At 39.5% G+C, this 21,777-nt stretch overlaps 1 protein-coding gene across 3 annotated transcripts in view; it reads right to left on the bottom strand.

The window, feature by feature from the left end:
- Positions 1-21,777, bottom strand: part of PLEKHG1 (pleckstrin homology and RhoGEF domain containing G1) — a 140,081-nt gene that overhangs the window by 70,999 nt on the left and 47,305 nt on the right. The window contains exon 1 of one of the 3 annotated variants that reach the window (XM_063329294.1): positions 814-840. The exons of the other annotated variants lie outside the window; for them this stretch is intronic. The gene's annotated coding sequence lies outside the window, so the exon portion shown is untranslated. Of the gene's footprint in view, positions 1-813; positions 841-21,777 lie in introns of those variants that run through there. 3 annotated transcript variants of the gene reach the window in all.

Raw genomic sequence — 21,777 nt, 5'->3', positions numbered from 1 at the left:
ATGCCCCTGTGCAACACACTTCCACAGATCAATCCTTAGAGATAAAACAACATTAGCAGTGACAGGAATAAGGATGCTTCCTGTAAAAATCCAGAGTAAAGCATGTCTGAAACACTCAAACTCTGCAGTTTCTCTCTGTATCTTCCTCTTCCCCAACCCAATCTCAATGAGAAATGGCAAATGAAATACCAAGGAGTAACATCCTTGGTGTTGTAACATAGCTTTCCATTCTTATACAGCTGTGCCAGCCCCCACAAAACCAATTATGATGATGATCAAAAACAGCCCCACAGCGTTTAATATTTGTCGCTCAGGTGGTGAATTAAAGACATTTGGCTACATCACTGAGATGACAGAACACATGCATACTGAGATGAAAAAGCTGCAATGGCCAAAGGGACTGCTCATCCCAGCTATGCTAGACTCCATGATCAATTCAGGAAAAACCCTCCTCGGAAAGTTTCTGGCACCAAAATACATGGTATCAGTATTTGTTGTTCTTCTTGCCGCTTCATTCTTGGAAATTAAAGTTACCTTAGAAATTAAACGAAGTATCACAGTAAACTTCCAATTTTAAATTCCTCAACAGTCACAAAGTGCTTACTGTATTACATTATACAGCTGGCCCATGACAAAAAATGACAAACCAAAAAAATGCCATATATACTTTTAGAGAACAACATTACCTTTTTTTTTAATAAAAGATTCTCTATTTTTAAGGTCTTATAGGAACTCCAGATATTGGTAAAACTTTTAGAGGAAGCAGGCAAAAGTGAGAAAGAAGGAAAAGGTAAAAGAAAAGGAAAGGCTTACCCCAAAAATTTGTCCTACAGCAAACGCAGATTCATTTTCACTGGAGGCATAACTCTATATGCACTCTACTTCCCATGTAGCACAACAAATGACAGATAATTTGCTACTACTGTCTTCAGGCATTCTAGAAATGTTATTGTCCAAAAACATGCCTGCAGAGTAAGCCCCCCCTCTCCCGATTACTTCTGCACTTGCGAAGCTGTGTAACTGGTTACTCTCTCGGAGACATTCAGCCCAGGATTAACGAGTGGCTAAGAGCCATCCTCTCATTCCAATTTTAAAACCGCAGTTTTGATACCACAGCTGGACACCTGCCATCACTGCAGGCCTCAAAGAGGAATACGGCTTTAAAAAAAAAAAAAAAAAGAAACGAAAAAGAAAAGAAAAGAAAAAGCATCTTTCGGGAAAATTCTTTTTCCCCGTCTGCTGTTCTGCAGCATCTTCAGCCTCCTCGGAAAGTGTGTTTATTCCACTGCCAGTTCTGCATTCCAGTCCAGAGAGCTGCAGGCACACCAAGCAGTATCTTTCAATTATTTAAGTTTGGGAATCCTCCAGAATTGCTTGCCATAAGCTGTCCGGGAAATGCTGCTTGGCAAATCTGCACTACGGCTAGGACACAAACTCCCTGTACAGACTACATAACGGACTGATGAAAAAAACTTTCTTAAAATAGCAACATCCCCCCCCCCCCCCCCCCCCCCCCCCACATACTCTGCATCATTAACCTACACTGACATAATCTGGCAAGTGAAATGGGAAAAAAGATTATATTTTCTGCCAACAAAAGAGGAAATGAATTAGTTGGACATTAAATAAACTATAAGAATTTAACAACAACAAAAAAAACCCAACCACCTCTCAAACTTCTTTAATGCACATATTTACATATACAGCATGGACCTGTTGGAGCAGGTCCAGAGAAGGGCCACAAAGATGATCAGAGGGCTGGAGCACCTCTGCTATGAGGACAGGCTGAGAGAGTTGGGGTTGCTCAGCCTGGAGAAGAGAAGGCTCCAGGGAGACCTTATAGCAGCCTTCCAGTACCTGAAGGGGGCCTGCAGGAAAGATGGGGAGGGACTTTATACAAGGTCATGTAGTGATAGGACGAAGGGTAATGGCTTCAAACTAGAAGAGTGGAGATTTAGATTAGATATTAGTAAGAAATGTTTCAGTATGAGGGTGGTGAGACACTGGAACAGGTTGCCCAGAGAGGTGGTGGATGCCCCATCCCTGGAAGTGTTCAAGGCCAGGCTGGATGGGGCTTTGAGCAGCCTGGTCTAGTGGAAAGTGTCCCTGCCCGGGGCAGGGTGGTTGGAACTAGATGGTCTTTAAGATCCATTCCAACAGAAACTATTCTATGATTTATGATTCTCTCTTCTAGACACATGGTTAATTTACTGAAGTTACCAAGTAGCACCAGAGCCATAGAAGCCACATACATGGACATCTCTTTTGTAAAAGCAGAGTCAAATATACCAGCTTAACTTCTTTCTCCAAGGTATGTATGGACAATAGATATATATTTTTTTTTTTCAAATGCAGTTATGGAGGGACAGAGAGTTGTTTGGTGTGGTTAGTTTTTTTTGGGGGGGTGGGTGTTGTTTTGGTTTTTGTTTTTTTAATTATTATTCTTTTTAAAGTACTGTTTTTCCTAATCCAAAACTGAAAGCTTACAAATCCTTAGAAACAGCAGAAATGAGAGGAAAAGAAAGAAAACATTACTGCTGTGCAGCTACGTAAGCAAAAAAGTCTTTCTCTTTTTCCTAAGACTATTTTGAACAAAAGCACCCTTTTGAACAGACACAACACTAAATATGAGACTCAATCTGGAGCAAAAAGTTGACTCAAAAAGTAACAAAAGTGAGATCTAAAGTAACTGAGGAAATCCCAGTGGTAGACAGTACTCCTCACCAGCAAAGATAAGCTCGTGCTTATTGCAATGGGTCACTTTCACACATATATAATGTTAGTGGATAAGTTAAGGGTAGAGAGCCGTGTATAATAAGGAACCAGCCACTGGTATCTGCTAAACACGTGGTAATAATAAAGACTGACCTTTCTATTAAACAGAATTTAAAACTTTAAAGAGTACAAGAGTTTAGGTCCTAGAAGCACGAATTAGCTATGCAATGGGCAGGGTGCACCAGACGGTGCAATCACCACATATTCTAGAACACCTAGTATTGCTCATAATCACTGGTCGTGTTCTCTATGGCTTATATTATTGGTAGTACAACGCGTACCCGAGGAAAGTGCTCATAAAGTGTCAAAATATTACTTGAAATGATCCTAGCATTAAAAGAAAGTCCTAGCTGTATTGGAGGGCAATACATATACTGCCTGAGCACTAAACTGAATTACAGCTACAATTTATTGTTCCATCAAAGTTTATCAAACAGCAGCGATGTTGTTCTGTGCATGCCAAACAGTAAATTCAAAAGAAAGCTCCTGGAAAATACAGTGAACTAATAACTTCAGCAGTTACGAACGTCACCAGCAACACACTTCCCTGCATTTATTGAAACACCCCCCACAAACCTCAGTAAAACACTTCACGGGGAGGGAGGGGAGCACCCTGTTCATTTCAGCTTCAAGGAAACTACCTGTCCCTCCTTTCACGTGCTCTGACCAAAGTTTGCAACAAGGAAGCTGCAAATGGCAAAAGACTAATTAATGCAGGTTTTTCATTTAAACTTCAGAGCTGTGTGAATTAAAGATAAAGTAAGTTTACTCCCTAGAAATCATATTAAAGTATGAAGTGAGTCAGGGCCCTTAGAGAGATAATGGAAATCATGTCTTCAGATAGGCTTTGCAAAGCTCAATTTTAAATTGAAAAAACTGTCAAATCCTGAGGTTTAATTAGTCCTGGCAGGTCTGGACCACTGGGAACATTTCCATAATTTCAATCATCAAAGTAATTATTGAAGGTTTTAAGGCTGGATGGCAGGGAAAGGAGATGGGAAAGCAAAGGGGAAGGAGCAAAGGAGGCAGCTTGTTTCTCACCATCAGCATAGCAATTTTTAACTTCTCAGTTCTGCACCTAACTTTGATCAAAAAAGGAAAATAAACTTGACCCAGTGATAACACTCGAAGCCTCTGTACAAACAAACAGAAAACTAATTTAATCATCTTCCAGCTCCCTCCCTCAGGCAGCACTAAGTAAACGAGCTACGTCTTCCTGAACAAAAAATCACAGGTAAATACAAGGTTTGTGTTTTCAGCTCCTTCCTGCGTGAACAGGAAAAGATTTGCTCCTTTCATTACTGTAATCTGCATCCAAGAATTTGGACATTTTATAACAAACTTGTTCAAAAACAAGTTATTTGACATATTTCATGCACCTTTCTAATACACCTGAAGAATTTGGAGGAAGCAGGGTTTGAATTTCAGCTGCTTGTATCAAAAAAGAAACAACCTCCATCAGGTAATACTTGACCCAGTTCCAAGTCTCCCCCATTTTTAACAGCCTTGGATTTGGCCACCACATTCAAATATTGATAATGGCCCCAATTCAGCAAACAGCAATACACACTTTTATCTTTATCACACACGCTTAACTTTGTTCTTGTGAGCAAAGAATGAAGGTCAGAGCAATCTCACTGTTCTTCTTAAGCAGAGCTCCTCACTTTAATATTAAGTATATCGTACATGAGTTTACTTAGAAGTTTTATGTCCATTAATTCACTAGCAACACTTCTACTCTTTTCCTTTTTTTTTTTTTTTAGTTAAAAGATCTTCCATCACAATCACACAGCTCACCTAGACTGCGACAATATCACGGCTCTATTGTGGACTGTATTATCCTACAGAGAAATTTTACTTTTTTTTTTTTTTAAATAGGCATTTTTACTTGCTATATTGATGAGAAACACTTCATGTCACCCCATGAGTTATTCTTAATAGAGATCTAGCAAGTATAAATATATGAAAAATAGTCTGTGTTGTACGTGGACTGTAAGGACAGTCGTTATTACATTATATCAGGCTAATGCACACAGAAGCTTGCCAATTTTGTAAAAAAAAAAATAAAAAAAAAATGGGCAAGTCCTGAATTTTAAACATTTACAACATTTTCAATTTTCTTCAAGTTAAGCATGTATCTATCACTGTTTGCCTTATATAACCTAGAGGAGTGGAAGCAAATAGAAACTGCAGTAGATATATCCTTATAAATGATGTCTTTGTAATTTTAGATTAAAAACTAGTTCAGACTAATGACAGTAGCATAAAATAAAACATATTCCCCGACTTCCTCATAGCTGTTCTTTGCCAAAAGCAATTAAGAGTACTGCACCTTTGGGGAGTGCGGAGAAGGGAGGGAATGCTTGATGAAGTTATGACTCTTTCTCTGATAAAAAACAAAGATCTCCGACTCCATTCCACAAGAGACTGGATAGCAAAAACTATTACACTTCTGATTTTCCCCTGGAATTGGTTCATTCTTAAGTCTTACAGCAGCATCAGCATTACATTCAGATCTGTGGATTGTTACATTCTTTAAAAAAAACAAAAAAAAAAGTTGATCTCTCAAAATCTGAGCAAGCCTTTTGGTTGAGTTCCCTCTTTGATCTGAACAAGTCAACCCTGAATTCTGAGTTACATGCCTCTGCGCAGGCATATTTTGTACTACCGTTACATGTTAAACTCACAGCAGAAATAACATTTGGGCCTCTCACCACAAAAAAAAGACATGGAGGTGCTGGAGTGTGCCCAGAGAAGGGCAACGAAAGCTGGTGAGGGCTCTGGAGAATAAGTCTTAGGAAGAGTGGCTGAGGGAGCTGGGGTTGTTCAGCCTGGAGAAAAGGAGGCTGAGGGGAGACCTTATCACGCTCTACAACTACCTGAAAGGAGGGTGTAGAGAGGTGGGGGTCGGTCTCTTCTCCCAAGTAACAGGCAATAGGACAAGAGGAAACAGCCTCAAGTTGCACCAAGGGAGGTTTAGATTGGATATTAGGAAAAAATTTTTTACACTGAAACGGTTCTCAAGCATTGGAACAGGCTGCCCATGGAAGTGGTTGAGGCACCATCCCTGGAGGTATTTAAAAGACAGGTAGACATAGAGCTTAGAGATATAGTTTAGATTAGTGATGGTTTTTGTCAGAGTTAGGCTGATGGCTGAACTAGATGATCTGAAAGGTCCCTTCCAACCTAGGCGATTGTATGATTCTATGGTTCATATTCATGAGCACTTACTTTTATTGGGTCTAAACCAGCATCTTTCTGTCACTCTTCTGCCAGCTGGAGCCTGGGTGATCACTTTCAGTTAAAACATCTGTGGCCACGGCCATGACACCTCCCCGAGGGTCCATTCCTATCAGCCCCCCTAAAGCTTAAAAGAAATCTTCGAATATGGGCATACATAGGCCTTCCTTCAGACTCGGACTGCAAGAAGTATTGGAGGAAAAAAAGAAGCAATTATCCTCCATTGCACAAGGGAGATATGACATCTGAATCTAGCCGAGTTTTCTCCAATACATACTAACAGCAATATTGCTGCTGCAGTATCTTGGATAAGAAAAGCAAAACAAACTCAAACCAAATCAGAATTTTTTTTTTTTCTTGTAGTCAAGGCATACACCATGATCTAATCTGAAATGGCAAACCACCTGGTTCTTGGTGGGCCGGGGGGAAAGAATAGGAAGGCAGCTTTTTCAGATATGATGCCTACAAGCCTCTTTCACCACGCAGGGGTATAGCTAAGCCAAAATTATGATTTCTTTACTGCTGGCTGATTCAACTTCCCATCACTACTACCTTTAAAAAGCGTCAGATTGGATATTTTTTTTTCTCAATACAGGCAAGAAGAAAGCAGTAACTTCTGCCGTACTCCTCCTTCTCCTCCTATGATGGGATACTCTCAATTAACCAGTTGTCAGTGCAATCATATACTATTATAAAACCAGAAACATGAGAAACAGAACACAATGGTTTTACAGATTTTCCTTTTCAGCCACCTCTATCAGGATTCTCTAGGATTACCTTTAATCCTGTAATCATAAAATGGAAATAGGCTACTGTTTTGTTCACGCTGAATTGGAGAACACACTGTGATCTCAGCTTGCTTTAGAGGAAAAAAAATCTACCTGCCCACTAGGATTTCACATTGAGATTGCTATCGCAAATTAGCTATTGTGGTCTAACAGTTCCCTTCTTTTGAGCACTGAAAACAGCCTTGGACATTTGATTAACAAATTCAGTCCTCCCATGCATAAACACAAGAAAAGATTCCTTTGTAAAATGGTACAACAAAAGGTAACAAACCATATCACAGGAATAAGCACACCACTGGCACTCTTTCTGAGGTTAATCACAGGCATCCAACCTGCCACCAGTGAGAAGAAACTTATATTCATGTGTATTATTAATTTGCCTACCTGCAACGTCACTGTTTACCTGAGAGCCTGTTCACTTCCCATTGATACTGGCAGAGGTTACAAAAAGGCATTTCAAGGGAAATTCCAAAGCTCAACATAAATAAAGGATTAGTTGGTGGATACTACTTTCAAGATAAGGAGATATATACCAGCACTAAAGACACCTGAGGTAATTAAGCCCTTCTAACCACAAAATGCTTACTCTGTACAAAAATTGGCTTCAAATGCTTTCAACGCGACTGCTAGCTACAGAACAGCCAACAAAAGTACTACCTGTTTGCACAAAGTAAAAGGAAAACAGAATGACAAAAAAACCCCACCAACTTTCTCTGAGTTTGAAACTCAAGCTTGTTTGATTTCAGCGTTAAGTTACTAACTTATGAGTGCGGGATGAAACAATAGTAGCCAGACAGAACATGTTCAAGTAAGAAAAAAAAAACCCCACTTTTAAACAGGATTATACCAACCACTGAGCAAATACTGTTAAAAAATGAAAATCCACCAAGAATACACCTTAAAATCAGAGCTCCTGTTTGCTCTGTTTCAGGCACAACAGAGTAGATATTTGAAGAGCACAGATCATAATCACAGGTTTTATCATTGTACAAAGAATAAGCTAGTCTGGGCCCTGAATTCTAAATACAACCAAATGATTATACCAAATCATTGGTAAATATAGTCCTGGGATTTTGAGAAGTAGCACTTACTCCTGGAAAACTCACACATTTGTGGTGTATTTTATAGGCAAATCCGTTTCCCTACGTCATTTCCCAATCCTTAAAGTAAGGGCAAGGTCTGCTTTCTTCCACCCTTTATAGGTGCAGTTTCAGAGGAAACCCACACACACTTGTTCGTTTGGGTTTTGGTTTTTTTTTTTTTTCCTCTCCTTGGTGTGCATTTTGCACATTGATTTCTCCAAACCGGGACAGTTTAATCTGTCAATAGAATGACACTTGCTTTTCTCCTGCTCGTGATACTGAGATTTTTTTATTTTTTTTAAATAGTATGTTCCATGCTTTCCGTTTTGGATTGTAATCCGCAGTACAGCAGGTCCTCCTGAATTCTAGTACCACGATGCTACTTCCTTTAATTCCAGTGGAAGAGACCTATGAGGGCTTCAGCACTGTAATATCCAACTATTGTTGTAAAAATGTTTTTAAGATTATATTTATATATGTAGACCATCTTTTGTAAGTCCATAATCGAACAGCAACTATCATAGTAATTCAATCTCTCAACCAAAACTGTCAACATTTTGACAAACTCATTGTGTTACAGCGTGGGCAAAACTTCACCTGAAAAAGAGCCAGCCACCAAGCCTCACTTCTCCTAGTCAGAACTTACCTCCTTCCAGCTGCAAACCACCATCTCCTGTAACAATACTAGCAGTAGGCATTAAAGAGCCTTACGACAGCAGATAGTTACTACTTTGTAAAGATATGATTGGCAGCAGCTTCTTTTTATGCCTCAGGATAAGTTCTGGGACAATCAGAACAGAGAAGGGCGGTGGGCAGAGTCAAACATCATTAAATACTAACCATGGAGGAGAAAAAGAAAAAAGGAAATTCCCCCGAGATTGACAGGTTAAAATTCTTCCCTATGGGTTGCTTAGAACACCGTCAAGTTCCTGTCAGGTTCCTCAGGCAAGTCAGGGATGTGTTGAAGTATTACAGGCAAGGAAATAAACAGACCCAGATTTCAAAGCCTCCCCCCAGAGCAAACTAAAGCCGCACTTTCCCTCTGCAAGCTGTGCGTAAAGCTATCATTTACAGCCTTTCCCAACTCAGCATTAAAAGTATCATATTGCCCTGGCTGGAAGAGAAACAGGCCCTCATTTACTTCAGAGGCGAAGTATGTTTTTATTGCTTGAGTCCATAAGCTCCATTATTTCATTAGCACAGAGTTAACACCACGGAGGAGGGAAAATGAGCTACAGTCACTTCTCATAAAGTTGGGCAAATCATAAAGTATTATTTGCTCTGCAAAATATTTATAACCAACATGGATGATTATCAGCAAAGCTCCACAGTAAGTTGGCTCAGGGATGGCTAAACACTTCAGATGCAAAAAACAAGCAAACAACAACCAAAAAAAAAAGAAAACCACAACCAAGAAAAAAATTTACTTTCCTGCTGGTCTTGCTCCCAAAACATCGTGGTTTGCATGCCAGGTAAGAGCAAGCTGAGGTAGGTGAATACACAACAAGAGAGAGGACGGGACTGTTCCTTCTTATGGTACTAGTGATAAATCTGCTTAGCTGTATCATGAAGTCATAGCTCTCCTCCTGCAAGGTGGGAATTGTAACACACGCCCTTAGCCATGAGCGTGTCAGCCTCTCTAAACGTATGAACGCTTCATTCATTTATTTACTTGCTTAAATGCCTTGCTTTGAGAAATTTATAGTACTGAGTCCAAATATGCTGATGTCTGTTGCAGCAAGCACCTTGAAATTATATTTTCTCTATGCTAAGAGTAGAATTGCTGTTATTGGCAGTACAACTTACAGGTGTTTCAAAACTTTTTGTTTGGTTGGTTTGGTTTTCTTTGATTTGGTTTGTTTGTTTTTGTTGTGTTTGTTTGGGTTTTTTTAAACAAAGAAACAGCACCTATAGTACATATAAGTGTTCTAGACATTCCATTCCCACATCTCATTTAAATACAAATTATCACTGTAACGTATTCAAATGAAGATCTCAAAGTATCTTAAAAAACACTGAATAAACTTCAGAAGGCTAGTCTGTGACACCATCACAACTATACTGTAGATACAAGGACACAGCACAGCGATATTAAGCGATGTGCCAAGGTCACACACAAAGGTGGTAGCACTCGTGTGCCCAAACCAGCACGTGAGCCTCCCGGGTGCCAGGGCTGCGTGTGACTCAGCACCAGCTCAGATGTCTCCTCACACACAACGGTACCTCTGCAAGCTCCAGCTATGCCAGTGGAGCCTGTAACTGAATACAAGAAGGGGGGGGAACGCAATATGTACTAACGCAAGCACGATACATCATTTTAAACAGACTCCCAATCTTAAGCAGATACACACAGCAAAACCTTCCTTGCTCCACACAAAGCACCTTCAGCGTCCTCTATATAGTCTTTGAAAATCATAGAATCATAGAATCGCCTAGGTTGGAAGGGACCTTTCAGATCATCTAGCCCAACCATCAACCTAACTCTGACAAAAACCATCACTAAACCATATCTCTAAGCACTACGTCTACCTGTCTTTTAAATCCCTCCAGGCATGGTGCCTCAACCACTTCGCTGGGCAGCCTGTTCCAATGACCTAAATAAGACTGGAAATAGAACAGGGTCTACATACACATACATAGATGACCGTTTTCAACTGGCTTACCAATTGCTTAACCATTCTGTGGCTAATTAAGACAAAAAGCTAAGTTTCCAACGATTAATTTAGACCTTAGGCCTTGGGTAAGGAATCAGTGAGTTCAGAAACGCTGGCTGCCAGGAACTTGGACTGACTGTAGGCCAACCAAGTGTGACTCAAAATAGACAACAAATAGATTTTTGTGTGTGTGTATTTACTTCAGGACACAGTTTCTTCCGGGCTTTTTTTTGTTGTTCTCAAAGTTGGTGGTCCACCGATCAGTCTAAATTACTCAGCTTCCAGTGCAACATATTAGTCCTTTGAAAGGGACACATTTTAAGCAGAAAATTAGAGTTAAATGCTGTGTCCTTAGAACTTTTAATCAAAACCCGTGTATCCATTTATTTACCACAGTGGTAAATAAAGCCAGTGAATCACTGCATATTTCAACATTTATTGCATCAGACTGTTTACCACTGTACTGTTTTCAGCATTAAATATTGATAAAGAAGAATCTTGGCATTTTAGCATGAATAATCTCTTATTTCTTATTTGAGATTCTCTTCAGGGAGAATCTGAAGAGATGACAAGGGAACTTTCAGCAACAGAAGCTATAATTAGGACTGGGCCAACAAGCAAATTTCAAAGCTGTTAGTTTAACATATTATTTCGATCACTAAATCATATGCACAAGGTTAATGGACACAAAATTCAAAAACACACTTGAGCACTTTGAAGAAACAGATAATGCTATCTATATATACAGATAACTAAGCAACTATTCAACATTACAGAAGTGGTAGGGTTTTTTGTGTTTCTGAAAACAGAGTTCTCTTGTACAACTTTTAGGAATTCCTTCACTGATGAGTTCTAAGCCTAACTTTCAAAATCCCACTTAGTCTTAGACGAACCCATTTCACTTTTGAATGAGCTTTATAAGGTTCATGCTAGGGAAAAAAGAAAAAAAAAAAAAAGGAAAACCCACACTAAACAACATTCAAGGCTATATTGCACACAGGAACGAAACACATATTTCCCATTTGTTCAGTAAGTAGGCCACAGGTTTGTTTTTTTTCCTTCTGAAACCCCTCCAACTTAAAAATCTGAGCTCTTTTGCAAGCTTTGTTTGGTGTTTAGATTTCAGTGGTGTGTATACAAAACCACCCAAGAGCCCTCCCTTGCACTGTTATTAATATTTGCAATACAACGTATACGAAGAAAGAAAGATAGACATCTACTTAAATGAGAGATACCAGCCACTATCCTCCTGCCAGTCTGCTTGAGTAACACCTCTCAGCCAGGAGGCACTTCTTTGGTGGGGAGCTACAAAAAGCAAGGCAGAAACACTGAATCCTTCTCTCCTTTCTAACTCTCAGCCAATCTGATTATCAGGGTTTTCAAGTACTCTGCCAAGGTACTGAGAAAAGATCACAGGATAAAGTCTAACAGCTACAACTGCGTGATTTAAGAACGAAAGTGACTAAGTCATCAGGTTCAGTACTGTTTCCTCTAATTACTGGATCATTTCCTATCTGGACATTTATAGTTTTCGATTATACAGCTGCTAAAATACCTGTGATCACAGATGCCTGCTGTATTCAACCGCATCCAAAGTTCAAGGTAACAAAGTAAGCTCAAAGTAGCTTTTATCTTCCTTTCCCCTTAACCCTTCAAACACCCTGAGATAGAGCTATTATATAGTAATGCAAGATACCACTTGTCTGAAAAGTGCCAAAAACGAGGCGGGGGGGGGGGGGGGGGGGAGGGGGAAGGGAAACCCTACAAAAAATCCTCTGGATTTAAACATTGTCTGTAGAAAGGCCTCTGTTATTTAGTAGTTTAGCATAGTTTTACTCTGTAATCTGCATTCCATTCAAAACCTTTAGAATCACTTTGGATCAGCTCAGAGCTTTAAACCAGGGATTGCTCCCTTTTTCCTACCTAAGAGGAAAAAGAAAAGAAAAAAAAAAAGAAAAAAGAAAAAAAGAAAAAAAGAATGTGCATTAATTACAAGGTACTGACTGACCTGGATTAGCCTTTATTCCATGTCAGCAGAAAAGAATTCCTGACATCTGCATCAATTACAAGGACAGAATAGGCTGTTCCAAGTGGGTTTCTTGTGAGAAATAAATAAAAGAAAATGAACTTTTGGCTTATTTGGGTGCCTAAGTGTAACACTGTGTAATCTACTAATGAGATAGTACCTTTCTTATAAAGCCTTTCAAGTTATTTTAGGAACACAGCAATATTTAATCTCATCAAATTTCTACCTGTGATGTTTAATTCTAAATTATTGGGAGGCCAGCTTTCCCTTATTTACAAATAATCGTAAGCATTTTAATCAAGTGGGAGTAAGGAAACAATGCCTACTTTAGGCAAATAAGAAGAGGTGCAGGATTAGAATACAGTCAAGTCCTAGCACTTACACTTCAAAAAGAACACCAAAAAATTGTGAAGATTGCAAAATAAGGCATGAGAATCATTTACTGTCAAGAAACCCTGCATTATACCAACAGACAAAAGCAGCTCGATCTATTCAGCTTACAGAGTCCATAAGTACCTGTCTGAGGGTGACAAGCACTTCTTCAAGCAAACAAAAGTTAAATGTCGGAAACTAAGCACAGAGACATGTTCAGTCTAGAAACGGGACTGAACTGATGGCATAATTAGGGATAAGGTCTCTTCGTCACGGTTGATTCTCCAACCTAAGTTCTTGCTTTAAAGACTAAATCTCTTTTCAGAAAGTATGATATATCAGAAACCTTTGCACAATTTGGGTCTTCAGCTTCCAAAGACCCCATTACACACAGGATGGGGTTGAACACCTACTGTAGCACTTCCAGGCATTAGAAACTTCTAGTGACCTCTCCAATAGGCTCAGACTTAGCGTTTAGTCTTTCCATCAGGAAGTCCACAGATTTTCCTCAGCTAAACCAGAACGCTTTTAAAATCAAAAATCCCCACTTTTCTTCCCATGCACCAAATCCAATATGCAATACTTGTATGGACAAGCAGAATTACTGCTGTGGACATCAAAATCATTTGGAAGAAAGATCAATTAACATTTACCATCAAACCCATATAGTTTTGAGTAGGTTTACTTTTATAATTTTAAATTTTAGCTTTATAGAAGGGACAAAAGTATCAAAAGTATTCAAATAATCCCACTTACATACAGAATGTGTCATATGTAATGATTTTGCGGTTCTTCATAAAATCCAAGTTAAGACAACGAGGATGTCAGCTCCGCAAGGACAGACTGTGCATTAAAGTCTGATTAAATGCTTTGACTCCAAGACTTGGAAGACGTTGTTAATTTGAAAAACGGTAGAAAAAAGGTGACAACCTCTTGTTAGTGACTTAATAAATGTTTCTATACATTGTTGAGTAGAAAGAGCACATATTCTGTAAAACTTGGTGTTATGAAGTGTTTTAGATGAAATACATAGTAGCAGAACTAGACATTTAAGTGGAAAATCCACTTCCAGATACATAACGTACTGTAAGAAAAATTATATCCAATGTATAAAGTGAAGTATCAATTAGTTATGCTTCTTGACAGACTGTAAAAACAACTATAGGCTGAAATGTTTGAACTGGGATTTTCATATATCTTTACTTAGTAACAAACTAAGTCTGCCAAATACAGTACTTGAATACATCCAGACTTGAGGAAACTTGCCAGAATGTCTAACTTGGCAGAAAAAGATTAAGCAGGATCTAGTCTGGTCAACAGGCAGTATTTTCAGCTATGCGAGATTCAGGTTTTTCTGGGCTTTGGGGTTGTTTTTTCTTTTTCTTTTTTTGTTCTTTTTTTTTTCCTTCTTTTCCCTGTTTTTTTAATTTGTATTCAATTCTAGAAGAATTATAAAGGCTCAAACACGGAACCAAGGAGTCTCCCTGTGTAGCAGTGCTTACAAACACATTCGTTGGCTTATGTCTGAGACAACCCATCTTATATCATTTTTCTTCAAACTCAAAAGAAAAAAAAAGGTATAGAAGTAAAAGCAGTATTTTTTCCCTCTGTACATTACCTTCAGTATGATTTCCTCTGCCCCCCAAACTTCCCTCCCTCCTCACCCTGCCTTCCCCCCCGTGTTCTCTGTATTTTACATTAAAGATTTCCTGGTATGACATTATCAGTGTGGCCTTTCCAGCTGTTTTATTCACATGCAGAGAAGGGTGTGGGTAACTTATAAAAGTAGCTGTAAAGTAAATATGTCTGTAAACTTTGACAATTTTATAAAAGGCAGTTATTTGTCTGTATTCAGAAATGACAACAATACAGTGACATTTTCCCACCATAGATAAGTACAAACCTGGTTTTGGGTACCGTACACTTCAGTCACAGCAGCAACTCCATGGCTTTTAAATTCATGAACTTTAAAAGCTTGTACACCAATTTTTATTCTCAGCAAAACTTTGATTTCCCCACTTCTCAAGGAAGGGACCCATAGCTATCTTCCAAAAACGTGAAAATCTAAATACAGGCTCAGCACTCCCAAAGAGGAAGAGAAGTGAAAATACAAAGAAAAAAAAAAAACAAAAAAATATTTTTTCGGTTAAAAAAAAAAGTACATTCTCAAAACACCAAGAGAAATTAAAAAGCTGTGTGAGATCCTCCCCAGCAGGCGTCATAAAAAAAAAATAAAATCAAAAGCAATCAAGCTGGGGGAGAGCACAGGCAGGAAGAATTTACCTGCCTTCCAACAAAGTCTCAACCACCGTCTTCAGTCTGTTCACAAAAAGAAGGGCTCAGCACTGAAAAATACGTAGTAATTCTGGTGGTTTTGGCTCACTCTCCCGCGCCCCGGTTACACAACTCCAGCTGGGGCCGGAGCTGGCTCCGATAGGGTTGTACCGTTCCTCTCCCTGGCCAGGAGAGCTCAGCATAGCACAAGGCATAGGAACACACGGGCACAGTTGGATTTAAAGCGCAAAATGACTCCAAAGGCATGGTCTGAATCACATATCCACGTCTCTCCATCTGTCTGAAAGATGTGTGGCAAAATGGACTGGGGCTGCTGTATTAATAATATGGATTCCAGCCAGGCCTGAAGTGATGAGCAAGTCGCTGTCTGTGATAAATGCACAGGGAGTCCGTATATATTATAAAAGTTTAGGTCATGATAAGAGATTGTAGAGGCACAGCTATATTTAGCAACAATTGTTCTCAGTGAGAAAGCTAGACTCAACACACAAGTTTCTGGAAGTGGAGCCTTTTCCCCAGAAGCACCCGGCACTGTGAAGGATGCACTGTGAGTTCCCACTGCTGCTCCTCCAAACCAAATGAAGCTTTTGTCATGTCACCGTGAGACCCTTTAGCTTTGGGCATAGGGCAAAAAAATCAGTACTCTCCTTACACTTCCAAACTGGCAACCTTGCATAACAGACAAACTCTATTGTTAGAAGACAGTAGGTATAAACATAAGACCTGTTCAAAAGCCATCAGTCCCTGCTACCCTAGCTGTAGCCAGGTCTTGCAGTAAAAGTTGTAGAACTGCAACAAACACAAGAGCTCAAGTTCTCAATGCCATTAGACTTCTTAGCTATATGAAATGCAGGCATTATTTTTCCTTCAGCAGTTCTCTTACGCAACACTTTGCTTACAATACTTCTGAGCATGTCATTAAATGCACAACATTAACAAGAAATGTGCAACTAGCCAAATAATTATATTTGTATATCCCAAAATTAGCCTTTCGAGATGCAACCTAAAACCTCGGTCCTGCAACACAACACAACCATACAGCTCCTTGCACCCACCCAAGAACCCACCTCCTTTCAGGCTGGTAGCACAGTGCTCTGTTAACGCTCAAGTCTGGAGAAGTGGGTCCAAGTATATGAGAAGATGTGAGCATGAGGGGTTTTTTTCTTTCAAGAACTGGAAATGAGAGGGGATGAAAAGCAGCAGAACTAAACAGTTACCTTTAATAACAAATACGGTTTTATAATAGAATTAGGACATTCTTGATAAATATTTCTGAGGAGAGAAATGAGCAACAAGTTCATGGCAGATTTCACGTTCAAGAAAGTCTTCCTTCTGTCGTGCAGAAGGATTTCCTAGCTAGCAGGTGCTAGGGGACCAAGTCTTTAAATACTTTGCCTGTTTTAACAGGTCACAAAATATTTGTGTGGTCAGGTTGAGGAGGACAACTTTGGGGCACTTCAGCACCTTCAATTTCTCATCCGAGTGCGAGGTGTTAGAAGAGTAGACCAGTCCTTCTAGTTAATACTGCCACTTCTTTGAAAGTGGAAAGCGTATGGTTTCCTAAAAGTTTAGACAGTCTTTAAATAGCAATAATTTATTTTACTACTACTCAATTGTGAAAAAAAAATATTACTAAAGACATGAGACAAAAAAAATATCCTTTTATATATACATCTATATGTGCAGCCCTAAGGAAGGCTCTCCATGTTTCATTTTGAATGATGACAGAGCTCCCAGGGCTGGGATCTAACACCAAGACTGTCTCACAGGGTAGGGATCCTAATCAGGGACAAACCTTGAAATGCAGCCATTTTCTTTCTGGGAGACTTGTAGCATAGTTGTCTCTTCCTAAAGGATTTCCTGTTGCCTACGAACTGTATATTTAATTTAAAAAACATTCAAGACAGGACATCCCATCTTTAGAAATGCTGGCTTGCTTCAGACATGACCAGACAGAACCATCTCCTGGCCAGACATCAGGCAAAATTCCCTAATGATTAGCCTCATACATAACTTGATTATTCAACTATTGCTTTCCATTGTGAAAGATATACCCTCTCAAGAGATAAGATTTAGCCATCAACATGAAATTTTTATACAGTGAAAACTACAAATACATAAACTGATAGCCACCCTTCTTGCAAACACAGACCTTGAGAAGAAGCATGTGGTTCCTAACTATCTGAACAGAAACTAGACATAACAGAATCCAACTTGGATTGCCTGGCTTTTCTGAACCAGGAAAGTCCAGATTTGCTAAGAGAAAAGTTATATTCAAACTCTTACCACCTTAAACAATTTCTTAGTCCTTCCATCATCTGAAGCACAGACTACATTGTGTGCATATGGGAAGAAAATTGTGTAGCGCACCTGGAATTTGTGTCCATTTTTAATTATTCTATAAAATATATGTTGCAGGGACCACTGCCAAGACGTGTGTAATGGAATTTATATTAAGCTCTGCTCCACAAAACCCACAACTAAGAACAGCTACTATTTTCAAAGGATTTGGTAACTTTTAATGTCTTGAACTGCACGATCAGTTTTATAGCATGTCCTGACCAAAGAGGCTACCAGAACATAATGTGGCTTTAATTTAAAGAATAAAAGCCTCCTGCGTGCTAAATCCAACCTCTCCAAGGCTCCTTTGCCTCTACCGCTAATGGACCTGGATACAGCGCAACACAAGTAGCCTCCCGCCTTTCCCCCCTTCAACTCCTGCTTTCTTCAGCTTGCTGACTCTTCAAGAAGAGGACTTCAGTAGTTTGACAGATTGCTCCAAAATACGCAGAAAGTTTCTATTAATATTTTATCGCTCAGAAAACATCAAAGCTAGCTCCCCTTCTGGTTTATCAGCAATTTCCCCTTTTTTAAGCTAAACTAAACTACGGGGAGCCAATTAAAAAAGCAAAACCTAACAACTAAGCTTTCCCCTGTATTAATCTCTCCAAATTTAGGATATATCAAGGCCTCTCAGCCCACTTTTAATGTCAGTGGCATAGTCTGAAATTACTGCTAGACATATAATTAGGTGACTAAAAGACAAAAAAAACCAAATGCCACCACAACTCTTAAGGGGTCATTATTATTAGCAGGCTTGAATTTGCTAACTATATAGTACCTGTCAAAGTTCTTCAGAGTCAAGTGGCAAATAATTGGGAGGTACCTGTGCTGCTGCACACCTTGGCAACTCAAAGGGCAAAAAGTCTTGGGTTTTTTTTTGTTGTTGTTGTTGGGTTTTTTGTTTGTGGGGTTTTTTTGTTTTGGGTTTTTTTACCACTTTGGATCTCCCGAGTTTAAGCCTGTGGTCAGCCCAAGATGAAAGAATGTAGCCTTGACAACCTAATTTATCTGAAGAGCTGTAGCTTACTTGAGTAAGTAATCAATTTTTGCCTCTTATCCTTCGATGTCCTTTAAGTTGCTTTGGAAGAAATATGGCTGGGGAAGAGGGGAAAAATCAATGAATCTGAAAACAGATTTCTGGCATGTAACTTGAATAAAGCAGCAAGATAAAACATGGAGGAAATTTCAAAAGGGGGAAAAAGCACAGGTTTTGGGATGAAAGCTGATTTACATTTAAGAAACTGTTGACTTTACAGTACTTAAATGTATTTTACACCCTATTAGTGTAAATAAAATCCAATATTAACACTAACAGAAAGATTAACTGTTACTACTGCTCATTTTCTGTATATTAGCCCTGTGCGGCTGGCAGCAGTCTGGCGTTTTCTGAACAGTGTTTCTAATTCCACACAACAATATGGGGAGCAGTAAAAAGCCTCGAATATACGATAGTCAAAAAACCCCAAAAAACCCAAAAAACCACCACAACACACAAACCCACCCCCCAAACCCATGATGAAACTGGCAAAGGAAACTACTTTAAATCCTGATTTCTAACAAGACCACTTTCATGACAACTGCATCTTTTTAGGATATTCTAAGTACTGCAGATCAGTAATTTAATACATAGTAGTTCTTTAACAAAAATAAATGCTCTGTTTGGTGACAAAGTCTGCCCATAAAAAAACCTAAATCTCAGGAGAAGCAATGGCTACCATTCCTGACCTAGAAAGAGCAGATGTAAAGTATACTGCTAACATTTGTAATCACAGAATAGTACTTCTATATTTTCACTCCAGGTCTTGCATAGTTAAGACCGCAGTATTACAGAGACATGAGAGCGTACCCTCTGTCCGGGGTCTTCTCCAAGAACTATTATGGTACTCTATTTTTAAACAGGAAAAGATAATTTAAACCTGCAACAGTTCCTTTAGGATCAGCAGCACATTTCTGAGATGGTAAGGAAGACAAATGCTAAGCATGACACCAAAATAAAAATGCTATTTATGAAGGCGTAATTCAATCAATCATTTTCTTTAAAAGTATTTTATAAGCATAGCTAGCCTCAAATTAATTAATAAATTTAATAATTAGACACCATTTGTCATTCCTGATGAAGACAAGCTGAGCGAGCTGGGGTTGTTCAGCCTGGAGAAGAGAAGGCTCCGGGGAGACCTTATAGCAGCCTTCCAGTACCTAAAGGGGGCCTACAGGAAAGCTGGAAAGAGACTTTTTACAAGGGCATGTAGTGATAGGACAAGGGGAAATGGCTTCAAACTGGAAGAGGGGAGATTTAGATTAGATATCAGGAAGAAATTCTTTGCTGTGAGGGTGGTGAGAGACCAGAACAGGCTGCCCAGGGAAGTTATGGATGCCCCATCCCTTGAAGTGTTCAAGGCCAGGCTGGATGGGGCTTTGAGCAACCTGGTCTAGTGAAGGTGTCCCTGCCCATGGCTAGATGAACGTCCCTTCCAGCTCTAACCGTTCTATGATTTTATGACATCCACCATAAAGGGAAACATTCCCCGCTCTGATCCCACCCAGGAGCACTACAGGTAAGCCATCATAGCAGAATGCTGGGGCAGGAGCCGGGAAGGAGAGGGAGCGCTGGGTGCTCCCTGCTGTGCGTCACCACCCAGGTCTCATCACCCAGGCCCCACCGCAGCTGCCCTCTGCCTCCACTGGCAATTTCAAGCAATGCAAACCGACCACTAAAATTTTTGTTCCAATCAGAAAGGCACACACTGGGATCTCATTTATGGCACTGCTGTGTTTTACTTTCAGGCTCTGTTTGTGGAGCAGCTTGGAGGTGGGGTTGTTTCTTATATAAATGTAATAAAGTTGAGAATCATATCGTTAAAAATTCCCCTAGCAATATTTCACTCTGATTAAGCAATCTCAGCTCCAAGTCAGGCTGATGGTCAAATTACAGTTTGCAGCTTAAATGTAAGCAATTTAAAAAAAAAAAAAAAAAGCTCACAGTTAGGAGAGGGACATCTTCAACCAGTTTTAAACAGCATCTAATTGAGAGGAATATTTACACTAGAATACACAGAAAATTAGTACTGCACTTGTTTCTTTGCTTTAACAAGGAACCTTTGCTCCTTCAGGAACATTGGAATTGTTTTAGATTTCTCTCAACTTGGATCATGAATTTAGAAATAAATTAGACTGTTAGGATTCAGAAGTGCTTCAAAAGAAACAGTTTTTCATCACAACACATTTCTTTGCTTCATGCAAGCCGCATTTAGTCTTCCTATTTTGTACTACTCATAATTGGTTATTTAATATGTGCAAATTATTTATAAATCACGATACACATAATTTTGTATCATGTACAATTTATTTATACAAAGGCAAAAAAGGGCAAACTCAAGTGCTACACTTAATTCCTTGAGAGCTAAGAATTAATTATCATTGAGACAGAAAAGCAAAAGTAATTCTTTAAAAATAGGATCATCAATATAAAAAAAAAAAAAAACCACCATAGTTTTCCAAACCTCAAATTTAAGCATTTCAGGCCACATAAGCTTTCTATAACTTGCAGATGACTGGAACACTGATCTCTGGTGGCACACCAGCCAGGACACCAGAGAAAGTGCTTGGCATTGAAAAACAAGTTATTCTACCTGTTTATAGCCCAACCTTTGTAATCAGTGACTTAACCACCATTACATTACAGCAGCTGCATCTCCATTTCTGATGAGCATCGGGCCTTGCTGTACTCAAATGTTTCACAATGTCCAGAACAGTCTGCCTTTCACCGCCCTTCACTGCCCTGGATCAAGGGAGCCACCACCACCACCACCTCCTCCTCCTCTTCACTCCACTGGGCTGGTGAATTTTAAAATCCCATCCAGTTAACAGCCTGTTGGCAACCGAGAAAGAAAGCGGGACCCAACCAGCATGGGCCAGCGACTAAGGCAGTTCATCAAAATGCTTTCAGGAAAAAAGCAAATTGACTCAATGTTGTGGTTAAATGCATCGCAACACTATCGGAGAATACAAGCCGCGCTGCAGAGCACAGGGGCTGCACACAGCCCGGTTGCAGCAAAACAAGTGCCGTGCAAGTACTGCTTCACTGCTGCTAATACTCATCTTTGGCGGACTGGAGCCAGCCCAAATTTCTCAAGAGACTTATGACAAGAGTCATTACACGTTATGACAACAGTCTACAACCAGTGCTTCAAAGAAAGATGTGC

This window comes from Chroicocephalus ridibundus, chromosome 3 (genome assembly GCF_963924245.1).
Source record: "Chroicocephalus ridibundus chromosome 3, bChrRid1.1, whole genome shotgun sequence".
NCBI classification, from domain to species: domain Eukaryota; kingdom Metazoa; phylum Chordata; class Aves; order Charadriiformes; family Laridae; genus Chroicocephalus; species Chroicocephalus ridibundus.
Note: the sequence above shows the minus strand (reverse complement) of the source record. Positions and strands in the feature narration are given on the sequence as shown.